Below are 12,360 nucleotides of genomic sequence, written 5' to 3'. Positions count from 1 at the left end.
TCCCTATGAATTCATTAATTCATTCATTTGAGCTAAATATACATGTTTCCCTTTAACAGAGCCCCCTTTAAGTTCTTACATATCGGCGGACGAATAAGTTAAGGTGTAAACATTAATTCTGAATTATTTATAAATTATAGTGTCATTCGAGTCTCTTTCATTTTAATTCAGTTCCCCGTTGAGTTATTATTTTATCTGACTCATAGTCGCTACAGCGGTCTGTGGTCAGACGCTCTGCACTCCATGGCGAAACACCTCCTTTTATGGGCAGAGGGAAACCTGAGCTCCTTGAGAGCGGCTCACGTGCCAGGTATCCTGAATCAGGGCCCGGATATGTTATCCAGGAATGGCCCCAGGGGAATGGTCCCTACACCCACAATCGATTCAGTTAATCTGGAGCATCTTCGGGAAGGCAGAAGTAAACCTCTTCGCCTCAGAAGACAATGCCCAATATTTTTCTCCAAACGCAGGGACGCACTGGCCCACGTTTGGCCCAGAGTCCCGCTTTATGCTTTTCTCCCGATCGCGATGCTGCCACAGGCCATCAAAAAGATCAGGGAGACACGTTCCACAGTGCTTTTATTAGCCCCTGTTACGTCCTCCGCACATCTAGGGGTTTAGGGAGGGAGTAACAAAAGAAAAATGAAAATTATAATTACGTAAATTAATAAATAAACGTTGAGGAATCTCCTCGTCCACTATCCCAGCTCTTTTCACTCTTATTACACTAGAACACAAACAAAAGATCAGAACAGGAATCTAGTTAACCAGTGTTTTATTAAAGGAGTTAACATAAATTCAGGATTAACATAAGGAACAGAAAACATAAAGCAGATGTAAATAACCAAATCGTCAGGAGAGGGCAAGGCCAAAATAACAAACAAAACAGTCTCTTACTAAACGGTATTAAGTGAACTAAATTCCCTAACAAAGAAAGTTAAACAGAAAGACAAGAACTCTTATCTCTCTCCTTAACTGAAAAACATAAACAGGAGAAAACTTAGGAGTGGGTAAACCCAAATAAATTGGCGCCCACCTCCCTACACGTTTAAAGGACTCACACCGAGTCCAAGTGGCAGAGTCATTGTGAATGCACCACAAATTCACAATAAACAATACACAATTTGCTCAATCGCAACTAAAGCCACACAGCGTCTGGGTTAGTGGAAAAGGGACTCCTCACGAGCCTCGTCTCACTGCTCTTTTAGATCCACCACGCTCCCACTAATTAAGATCAGCTGCGGGTCGTTTGGAGCTCTGCATGAAGAGAGGGATAGTGAGAGAGAACAAGAGGGAGGGGAGAAAACACAATCACACTGTTCAACAACAATTACGTCACGGGACGTAACACCCCCACCATTAAGATTATAAACAACGAAAGTGGTTTATAATAAACAGTCAATTTACCGCCACTTATAAAAATGACTATCATACACATGTCACAGCTGTCAACATTTTCTTACGACCTGGACAACGCATCAGCCACAATATTGTCTGAGTCTCTTTTATAACGAATGTCAAGATGAAATTCATTAATAGCAAGAGCCCATCGCATAAGACGCTGATTTAAATTGGACATGCGCTAAAGGAAAACTAGTGGATTGTGATCTGTGTACGCAACTATAGGAACCATACTACCACCCAAGTACACTTCAAAGTGCTGTAGTGCCATCAACAGTGCCAATGCCTCCTTCTCGATAGCACTATAGTTCTGCTGACACCTTGAGAACTTTTTAGAGAAGTATGAGACTGGATGCTCTACACCGAATTGATCTTCCTGCAGGAGGACTGCACCAGCTCCTGTAGCTGAAGCATCAGTTTGCAATTGAAATGGGGCATCATATTGAGGAGCTTTAAGTATAGGAGTACTACAAAGTAAATCTTTCGCTGCATTGAATGCATGCCCACAACTGGGTGTCCAGACAAAACTTTTTGTAGTGCTTAACAAGTCAGTTAGCGACGATACCACAGAGGAGAAATTGGGACAGAAAGCACGATAGTATCCACACATTCCAAGGAATCTTCGCAACTCACGTTTGTTAGTGGGAGTAGGATACTCAAGGATTGTGGTGATTTTGGCTTCAACTGGCTTAATCATCCCCTGTCCCACTTGCTTGCCCAGATAAGTAACTTTCCCCTTTGCGAACTCACACTTCGCCAGGTTCAAGGTTAACAAGGCATCAGCCAAACGCTGAAGAACCCTCTTTAGGCTGGATAGATGATCTGCCCAGGTTAAAGAATGGATCACCACATCATCTAAATACACTTCACAGTTCTCCGTATCTGATAGCACACTACACATTAAACGTTGGAACGTGGCGGGAGCGTTCCGCATCCCGAAAGCTAACACAGTATATTGCAGGAAGTTATCTGAAGTGACAAAAGCGGAGATCTCTGACGCACGCGGAGTCAGAGGCACTTGCCAATATCCTTTCAGGAGATCTAGCTTCGTTACAAACTTAGCGTTACCCACCCTATCCACACAATCTTCCATCCTAGGAAGCGGGAAGGAATCAGCTTTAGTTATGTGATTGACTTTACGAAAGTCAGTAGAGAAGCGATAGCTGGAATCAGGTTTTGGTACCAGTAAGCAGGGCGAACTCCAGGGACTCTGACTTGGCACAGCAAATCCATGCTGCAGCATATACTCTACTTCAGCCTTCATTATGTCACGCTTTTGGGGATAAACTCGGTAAGGATGCTGTTTAATCGGAGATGCACCTCCAACATCAATGTCATGGGCACATAGTGTAGTCTTTCCAGGCACATCTGAAAACAGACTGGGAAACTCATGCAACACATCAGTCAGTTCATTAACTTGACTTTCACTAAGATAAGCAAGGTGAGTCTTTAAGTTGCTTAGAATGGCAGAATTCGGTAAACGTGTAGAGGAAACTTGTACTTCCCTATTACGCAATCCATCTTCTTCCATTATATAGCTGGCGACCATAGCGACAGTGGGAGTCGGCACACTTGCTGTCTCACACTTTTGTTCGTCAGTAAATTTGTCACATCTGGTTTCACTTTGGGTAATCACATACCTCTTCAACATGTTGATGTGGCACACACGGTTTTTGCGCCTACGATCAGGTGTATCAATGACGTAGTTTGTGTCACTCACTTTCCTTTTGACCACATAGGGACCGGTAAACTTCGCCTGAAACACAGAACCAGGGGTAGGTAATAAAGCAAGAACAGAATCGCCAGGTTGGAAAGATCTTTTAACAGACTTCTTGTCATAACGTGCTTTCATCTTGTCTTGAGTTGTTACAAGGTGTTGTGCTGCCACTTGACGAGCGCGGTGCAGTTTTTGACGGAGAGAGTGCACGTAGTCAGGGACAGTCATAGGGGTTGAATGTTCATCCAATAGCCGGTCGCTTAACAACTTTAATGGTCCTCGCACCACATGACCGAAAACAAGCTCAGCCGGACTGAACCCTAGAGATTCCTGCACGGTCTCTCTCACAGCGAACAAAAGAAAGGGAAGTCCCTCATCCCAATCTTTTCCTGTCTCAACACAGTAACTGCGCAGCATCGTTTTCAGAGTCTGGTGAAACCTCTCAATCACACCCTGTGACTCTGGGTGGTAAGCACTGGATAACTGGTGATTTATGCGAAGCCCTTTGAGAATCTGTTCAAACATTTTTGACGTAAAGTTTGTGCCACGGTCCGTCTGAATTATCTTTGGTAAGCCAAAAGTAGAACAGAATCTAATCAGCGCCTTCACAACTACTTTGGCTTTCAGGTTGCGTAAAGGAATAGCTTCAGGGAAGCGCGTTGCAGCACACATGATAGTCACTAAATACTGGTGTCCTGCCTTGGTCTTAGGCAGCGGGCCGACACAGTCAATGACCAGTCTCTCAAATGGCTCGCTCATGACAGGAATGGGGTTAAGCGGAGCAGCAGGAATTCTCTGGTTTGGTTTTCCTGCAAGTTGACAAGTGTTGCAAGCTTTGCAAAAGGCAGACACAGTAGACTTAATACCAGGCCAGTAGAAGTATCTGGAAACTCGATAATATGTTTTTGTCACTCCTAAATGACCAGACATTATGTGTTCGTGAGCAAGTTTCAACACAGGTGTGCGATAACTCAAAGGCAAGTCTATCTGCTGTACCTCCTGACAATTCGCATCATCAACATCCGGTCTCCATCTGCGTCTCAGCAGTCCGTCATCCCAGAAATAAGTCACTCCCGAATTATGCATTTCCCCGAGATCTGCAGCTTTAACACAACTAGTTAGTGTCGGGTCTTCTCTTTGCGCATTGACCAAATGCTCTCGCCTCCCGACTAAGGCGAGTTTTGACTCTAGCGTAGGATCAGGTTTTAACTCAGGCTCTACAGACAATGTGCCCTCCAATGGAGTAGAGTCAGGAACTAGGAATGAATCAGCAAGATCAACCATCTCCGTGAACTTCTGTGCTTGGGCACGGGTCACTGCACACACAGGGAATGCTGAAGGATACAAAGTAGAAAGGTCAGATTGCCCCTTTTGAAGTGGGATGTGCGTCACAATTGGAGTAGGAAAAACCTCGCCACTTGCTAAATCATTTCCTATTATTAAGTCTACGCCTTCCACAGGTAACTGTTTGCAAACACCCAGCTTAACAGCTCCACTGACAAGATTCGACTTCAAATGAACCGTATGCAAAGGCACATTAACACAATGCATCTCAATACCTTGAACCAATACATCAAAACCAGTGTAGGTTTGAGCAGAAAATGGTAAGCAATGCTCAAGGATAAAGGATTGAGCAGATCCTGTATCTCTAAGCATAACAACTGGCTTAACCTCAGCGTCAGGAAAAATAGAAACCATCCCCTCCAGAAGAAACGGCTGGTAACTTCCTACATCAGCTGGACTTAGCTTTGGTAATGTCTGAGCAAGTGCTACACTTTTAGGTTTCAAATTCTTTTGCTTCCACGACTGACAATCTGCAATCAGATGTTCAGGACTCAGGCAGTAGAAACATTCTCGTTTCTCGGTATGCATAGATTTACTTTTACGAGCACTTCTCATAAAACTTTCGGCTCTAGCAGGGCGCATTACACGAGGCGTAACATTCAACAAATCGGCTGAATTTGGTGGGGCAAATTTAGTCTGTCGCGCTGCGAGAAAAACCGTGCGATGTGTCAAAACGAACTCGTCAGCCAAAATTGTGGCATTAGACAAACAAGCAACTTTTTGTTCGTTCAAATGAACTACCAAATTCTCCGGCACGCAATCCTTAAAGTCTTCTAACAAGATTAACTCCTGTAACTGCTCCAAGGTCGTTATCTTATTAGATAGACACCACTTATCAAATAGAACTTTCTTCTCCCTCGCAAACTCGACATAAGATTGTCTGGCTGTTTTCTCATGACGCCGAAATTTCTGTCGGTATGCTTCAGGGATGAGCTCATACACACGTAAAACAGTGGTTTTAATTGTGTCATAGTCAAGAGAAGACTCAATTGACAAAGACGAACAAACTTCCTGTGCCTTTCCTGTGAGACTACACTGCAGTAAAAGAGCCCACATATCTCTCGGCCACCCTAACTTTCCTGCAATCCGCTCAAATGCAGTGAAGTAGGAATCGACTTCCGCTTCTCTGAAAGGTGGTACCAGTTTAATATATCTGCTGGGATCAAAATGATTATCAGCAGATACGTGACTAGACTGTACAACCAAAGGACTAGCTACCGTCGACACAGGAGAGGAAATCGATTGGGTTTTGGTACGCGGTAAAGGGACGGGTTGCGCAGCCACACGCTGAGCTTCTAAAGCGAGTTCTCTCAACTTAATATCCCTATCAGCTTCTGCTTCAACAGTTCTCAATTTAATCACTTGAGCTTCACACTCCTGCTTCTTTATCTCTAGATTTAACTCCTTTAACCTCACTGCTAACATAGGGTTCTGCAAAACCATAGCGTCAGTATTAGGTGGACTCACCCTATCCACTTCTTTACCTGCTACAGCCTCAAGTCGTTCTACCTCCTCATTATCATCCTTCACGGGACGTAACACCCCGCTGTGGAGGAACCGGATTTGGTTCTCCGAGCTGACTCAGCTGTCAGACACAGCCCCATGGCCCATTCTGCTGAGGAGGGATCTCCTCACGCAGGCGAAAGGGAAGATCTGGCATCCCAGTCCCGAACTATGGGCCCTCCATGTATGGCCCATCAACGGATACCCCGGAACCTCTCTGAAAGAGTGCTGAATACTATTTCCGAGGCTAGAGCCCCCGCTACCAGGCGGCTTTATGCTCTGAAATGGTCACTATTTTCTAACTGGTGTACAGCACGAAACCTAGACGCACATTTATGCGATGTGACGGAAGTTCTTTCTTTCCTCCAAGAGCTACTGGACGCGGGCCTTTCCCCCTCCATGCTCAAAGTGTATGTTGCTGCCCAAGCAGCTTATCACGCTCAGGTGGCGGGACAATCACTAGGAAAAAGTGAGCTTATCGTACGTTTTCTTAAAGGGGCCAGGAGAATGAACCTGCCTCGCCCCCCCCCCCCCCCCCCCCTCCCCCAACGACTCCAAAGAAGTCCTTAAACAGAGACATGGGTATGTACCTAAAGTGCTTTCCACTCCCTTTAGAGCACAGTTCATTTCATTGATGGCCTTGCCCGAATCGCAGGGAGAAAAAGACGCTAGCCTGCTCTGCCCAGTCAGAGCATTGAGAGTATACATAGATCGCTCCGCCCCCTTCAGGCAGTCAGATCAGCTCTTTATTTGCTTCGGTGGCCGCACTAAAGGCTATGCTGTCATGAAGCAAATACTGTCACACTGGATAGTGGACGCTATCTCATTGGCTTGTTTGCCCAATAGGCATCAAAGTCCATTCCACTAGAGCAGGGTTCCTCAAATCTTACCCTGGAGATCCAATGCGCTGCAGAGTTTAGCTCCAACCCTAATCAAACTCACCTACCTGTAGTTTTCTAATGAACCTGAAGACATTGATTAGCATGTTCAGGTGTGTTTGATCAGGGTTGGAGCTAAACTCTGCAGCGCATTGGACCTCCAGGGTAAGATTTGAGGAACCCTGCACTAGAGGCATGGCCTCGTCATGGGCATGGTCATGTGGTTTTTCAATGGAAGATATCTGTGCGGCGGCAGGCTCTCCGTCCACTTTTATTAGATTCTATAATTTGGAAGTTCCTGCTTTACAAGCGGGAGTTCTCTCCATCTAGGCTCAGGCCAGTTTTGCCCTTCATGAACGCATTGTTTCACAAGCATGTGCTACATTATACCATAAGGCCCGACTGGTCAGGTGTTCATATGGCCCGATTTTATCCGGTCTCTCCTTCCCTTCAAAGGCCCACTTTCGTCGGCCTCGCCAGGGATTTTATTACTACCCATTATCATGTGTCTCTGGTTCTTCGAACCAGTCTGGGTCAGTCAGCACGCACAGGGCTTTACATTGTGTTCCCATAACGCAATATGAGAGACCTTTCGAAAGGGAACGTACTCGGTTACTTTCGTAACCTCGGTTCCCTGAGAGAGGGAACGAGTATTGCGTTTCTCGCCGTGCTTGTGCTTCTCAGGTATCGCTTCAGTCGATTTTTTAAAACCTGATTTCTATGGCTCGACAGGGTTTTATATAGCCTCAATATGCAAATTTAGTAGACCCTTTTCGGCGGGTTTTCTAGCGACCCTTATTGGCTCGCTCTCTCAGCTGCCTCGCCATAGGTTCCTGCAGTTGCCGCAGCACAGCCAATCAGCACGCACCTCGCTCTGCTGTATTGCCGTGCAGCGGCACTGCGTTTTACATGGACACTTGTATGAATAAAAGTTTTGCTTCATATTCTCGAGAAAAGGAGTTTTCCCATAACACAATACTCGTTCCCTCTCTCAGGGAACCGAGGTTACGAAAGTAACCGAGTACGTTTATTAATTTGGATATCTTCACCACTCTAGTGATACTGAAAGCTGATTGGCCCTGGTGGTTATATATACGCGGAAAAGGGCAAATTGAAATTAATCCATTTACTCTTTATAAGATAATATCTTATTTATTAACCTCCCTTGTTCTTTTTTTGCACGCATTTTGGACAGAAGCAATGACTATGAGATTCATTAGTGCCTTGCGCAGTGTATGCTTTTGCTCAATGAATCCAATGAAGATTTTAGACACAAATAATTCCACGGATTTTCCATTTTATCCCCCAAAGTGGTCACCTGTTGATTCCTTTCATATGAAATAAACATTACAATTTGAGTAACCAGCCTATAGTACGAATTTGTAATTGACCTCTGACATTGAAGATTATTATGAAAACATTACTAACTATGTGATGTCTGCAATATTCCAGCCTCGGGCCGCTCCAGATCCAGTAGAGCTACTTTCTCTCAGAAGGCTGGTCAGGAGGTTTGGAGACCCGGTTCTGGTGACCATGATGAAGATCCACTTCAAGACCCGACACAGACACAGAAGATTCCTGGATATTTAACCCCTTTGTCTTGTGAGTCTGTTTCTGTGTCCACAGGTCAGGCTAACAGGAAGAGGAAGTGGCAGAGCGGCAGCCGGCAGAGCCCAGATGATGGAAGTGCGTCCACTTCATCTAAATGCTCTCACAGAGGTCAGAATAGGCTTTTATTAAAGAAGTTAATAAATTATTTGTCTTTGAAGAAAGAAAGTTGGAAAAAAAAAGTAACGATTTGATGTGACCCCAGACATTGATTATTAATATTATTTTAAAAAATCTCTTCCACAGATTCTTCACCAGGCATCATGCCGACACCCTTCACTGAGGACAAAATAGAGAGGCAGTTGTTAAGCCCTAGCAGTGGTGATAGCTGGGATAGCCGAAACAAAGAGGGCAGTAGCAGCGAATGCTGTTTGTTCAGGGCCGACAGCCTCTGCCCTCCACTGCCATGTTCCTGTCGAGCCAACAGAGACTTCAAATGGCCGAACTGCTCAGGGTGCCATGGAGGCTTCTCCTGTGAACAAGAGCTCAACAGGTGAGATTGACATAAGGCTGGCCAGTGTAAAGTGTACAGATAGAGATTTTGCTATTTCATGCGTAAGATTGCTTGGTAATGTCCGGTCACATTTACTGTTGCTCAGCAAAATTTAGCTGAAATTTTCTTTCTGATTTTATTTTAAAAGAAATATTTTAATTGGATGTTCAGAGAACATTCAAAAGTAACGTTCCCATAAATTATGAAATAGAAATGTTCCTTTAACCAAGTTAAAACATTGAAAAAAACGTTTAAATGTTCAGGGAACATTTAGAAATAACGTTTTCTTAACTTAATGGGAACGTTCTCAATAAGCCATGAACTCAATGGTACTTGCACTGTCTGACACACACTCGAAACACACGCACAGAAAGCCGCTTCTCAGATCCCCAATTAATTCTATTTCACGACTTATTGCTCTTGAATTGTCAAAGGGAGATCGCTTGGAAATATTTCCATTACTTTGGATTTGTAACATTACAGATAAGAATTTAACAGTAAAATGTAAGTTATGTCATTATATCATTCCTCAATTTGACATCAGAGATGTTTCTAATAGTGTTTTCAATTGTTTTTCTCCATTTAAGAAAAACCTACAGAATGTAGGAAGAGGGAAGTGATTCGTCCTTTCCTCACAAGGCTCTGGAAGGCTATGAAGAGTCCTTTCCGCTGCTGTTGCCTCAGTGCTGTGGATGTTGTGGAGCCTTTTGTCCCTCCACCAGATCTGGAGCCAGAACCTGATCCTAAGCCGTCCTCACCTGCACCAGATCATTCCGGCGTTGAGCCAAATAATGGTAAATCGTCAGTCATTATTTCTCCAACATTATTCTAAACAGTATTGTCGTCTTGTTTTCCTCTAAAATATCTTAGGGCTTGTTTTCAGAGAATATTAAGCACTGATATTTTTAAAATAAAACAGTGGATCTAGCAAGCTCAAGTTTGTTTTTCAGAGTCCTTTGAGTCTTTCTATAATGTGGGAGAGATGATTGGATCCGGAACGTTTGGCAGTGTGTACGAGGGAGCACGCAAATTTGATGGCAAAAAGGTAAATCTTACTGAATTGTACAAACATTTTGCTTATGCATCAAAACATATGTAAAACAATTCACAGATGGTTTAATACTTTGTGCAAGGTCAGGTGCTTGAATACTGTTACTGTTATTGAAACTGTGTTTTTTTTTTTGGTGTTTTTTTTGCAGGTTGTCATCAAGCGGATGAGCAAATTTGATAATTTTCTTTATCTTGATATTGTAAGTTGGCCAAAACCTGAATATGTATTTAGTTGTTCAGATTACTGTAGTTAATACACCCGTAGTCAGCATTAGGTGTAAACGTGATTTGACAAATGAGCCACCAAATAACTTTGAGCTGAAAAGGCTAAGCTTTTTTCCCAGCTAACCTTCTGTCTACTACTTTTCTCTAGCCTGGGCATCCCGAACCTCTCGTTACAGAAGTGGCGCTGCTGCTAATGATGAGGCTGGAACCCAGAAGCCCCTACGTCATACAACTATACGAGTGGTTTGAACACCCTCGAAAATTCACCCTTGTTTTGGAGTACCCCGAACCCTGCGAGAGCTTGCATGACGTCATCACTCGTCCTCCTGGACTGTGTGAAACAGTAGCACGGGTCTTCATGCAACAGGCTGTGCTGGCGGTACAACACTGCATCGAGCATGGTGTTTTTCACAATGACATTCATGCACAGAATTTCTTGTTGAAGAAAAACACCTTCGAGCTCAAGCTGATAGACTTTGGCTGCGGTCAGCTATTTAGCAGTGATGGCTACGAGAGCGACGTATACTTTGGTGAGCATTTTGGGAGTGTGGAAACCTGAATGTAGTGACTTACTAATTATTCTGATGCTTTAAAAGAAAAGTTCAACAATGTGCAAATGTCTTGCTTACAGGATTACAGGATCACTGCCCACCTGAAGTCTTCACAGAACCTAGATTCCACGCCGTACCAGCAAATGTCTGGGCTCTAGGAGTGCTGTTGTACGAGATGGTGAACGCACATCGTCCTTTTCGCCATAAAATGGAAATCATACAAGCCGAAGTTAGATTTCAGAACGCCAACTTATCCATAGGTGAGTGAATAATATTGATAACATTGATAAACAGCACATAAAGCAAAGGCTCTGGACAGAAACAGTTAAGGTGAAGTACGTATGTGTTTTTTAAAAATATATCTCAACATATAGCGAGATTTTGGGGTGTGGCTACTGTAGCAGGCGGAGCCATGGGAAAAGAAAATCAGCTTAAGTTACAGAAGTAAAAGCCAAAATTTGCTCGGGATTAAACGGGTTAAACAGAGCATTGTGATGCTATACGCGCTACAAAGCATGCTTCAATCCCATACATCATCATCATGCACCCGTTCAGAAAGACGCTGTAGTAAACGTTGTTTGTACGGGAAGAAGGAGGCGGGAACCGGCGGACATTCAAAATAACTTTTAATTAAACAAACACAAACTAAAATGGCGGCGACAGCCCCTCGCGGACGACTGTCGCCTACATACAAATAAACACAAAATGAAAATAATAAGCTGCAGCCCCTCACGGTCGACTGCAGCAACACATAACAAAACATAAATAAAATACAACATAAAATCCAGGCCTGGTCCTCTCTCGTCCCTCACTGTCGTCGCTCCTCCTTTATAGTCCCTCACTCCTCCGCGAGGGCCGAGATCGCTGCGGCGCGCAGCTGGCGCTCATCCTCCCTGACGTTATAAATGCACGTAATGATAGTTAGTAGACTTAAATAGACGTATACATTTTTACAAACCATGCCACCAGCAGATGTACAGAGATGGAGAGGAAACAGGGAGCACCTAATTTAATTAAAAAAAAATATTTTTGTAATGTATTTAAAATTACAGGCTATTATTAAAAAAACAAGTAGGCTATACTAATAATAACATTAGGTAGCCTATGGTTCGAATTTATTTTATTATAAATATGTGGCTATATTGCAGCGCTCCCTTAGTGCCTGTCTGTGTCCCAGTGTGCATCAAACGTATAGTAATAAATAGTATGTGTCATTAGTAATTTTCAATACTATTTAGGGCAGATATATGCACATTGAGATGTAGGGCTTATCTTTTACAAGGTTTTGCAGTGTGTGTTCACTACTACTTACTGCCCATAATATGTGTGCACTTACTCCGACTATGGGTTACCATAATTGGCCTTCTTGTCACTTTTTCTCTTTTTCCATCTCCAAACCTCTTCTGTTCACAGCTGATCGGAGGATATTGAGTGTCCTTATTGCAATTTGATAATTTTTGTAAAATAACATCTGTTTTTGCTTTTCAAACTCCGAAAGGTTTCAGTGTAATATATTGCAGGCCCATTTATTGATAAAAAAAATATTTAGTATAAATAATATTGATGATAATAAATAATTTAATAATATTG

Source organism: Gobio gobio (genome assembly GCF_949357685.1).
Source record: "Gobio gobio genome assembly, chromosome: 11".
NCBI lineage: Eukaryota > Metazoa > Chordata > Actinopteri > Cypriniformes > Gobionidae > Gobio > Gobio gobio.
Note: the sequence above shows the minus strand (reverse complement) of the source record.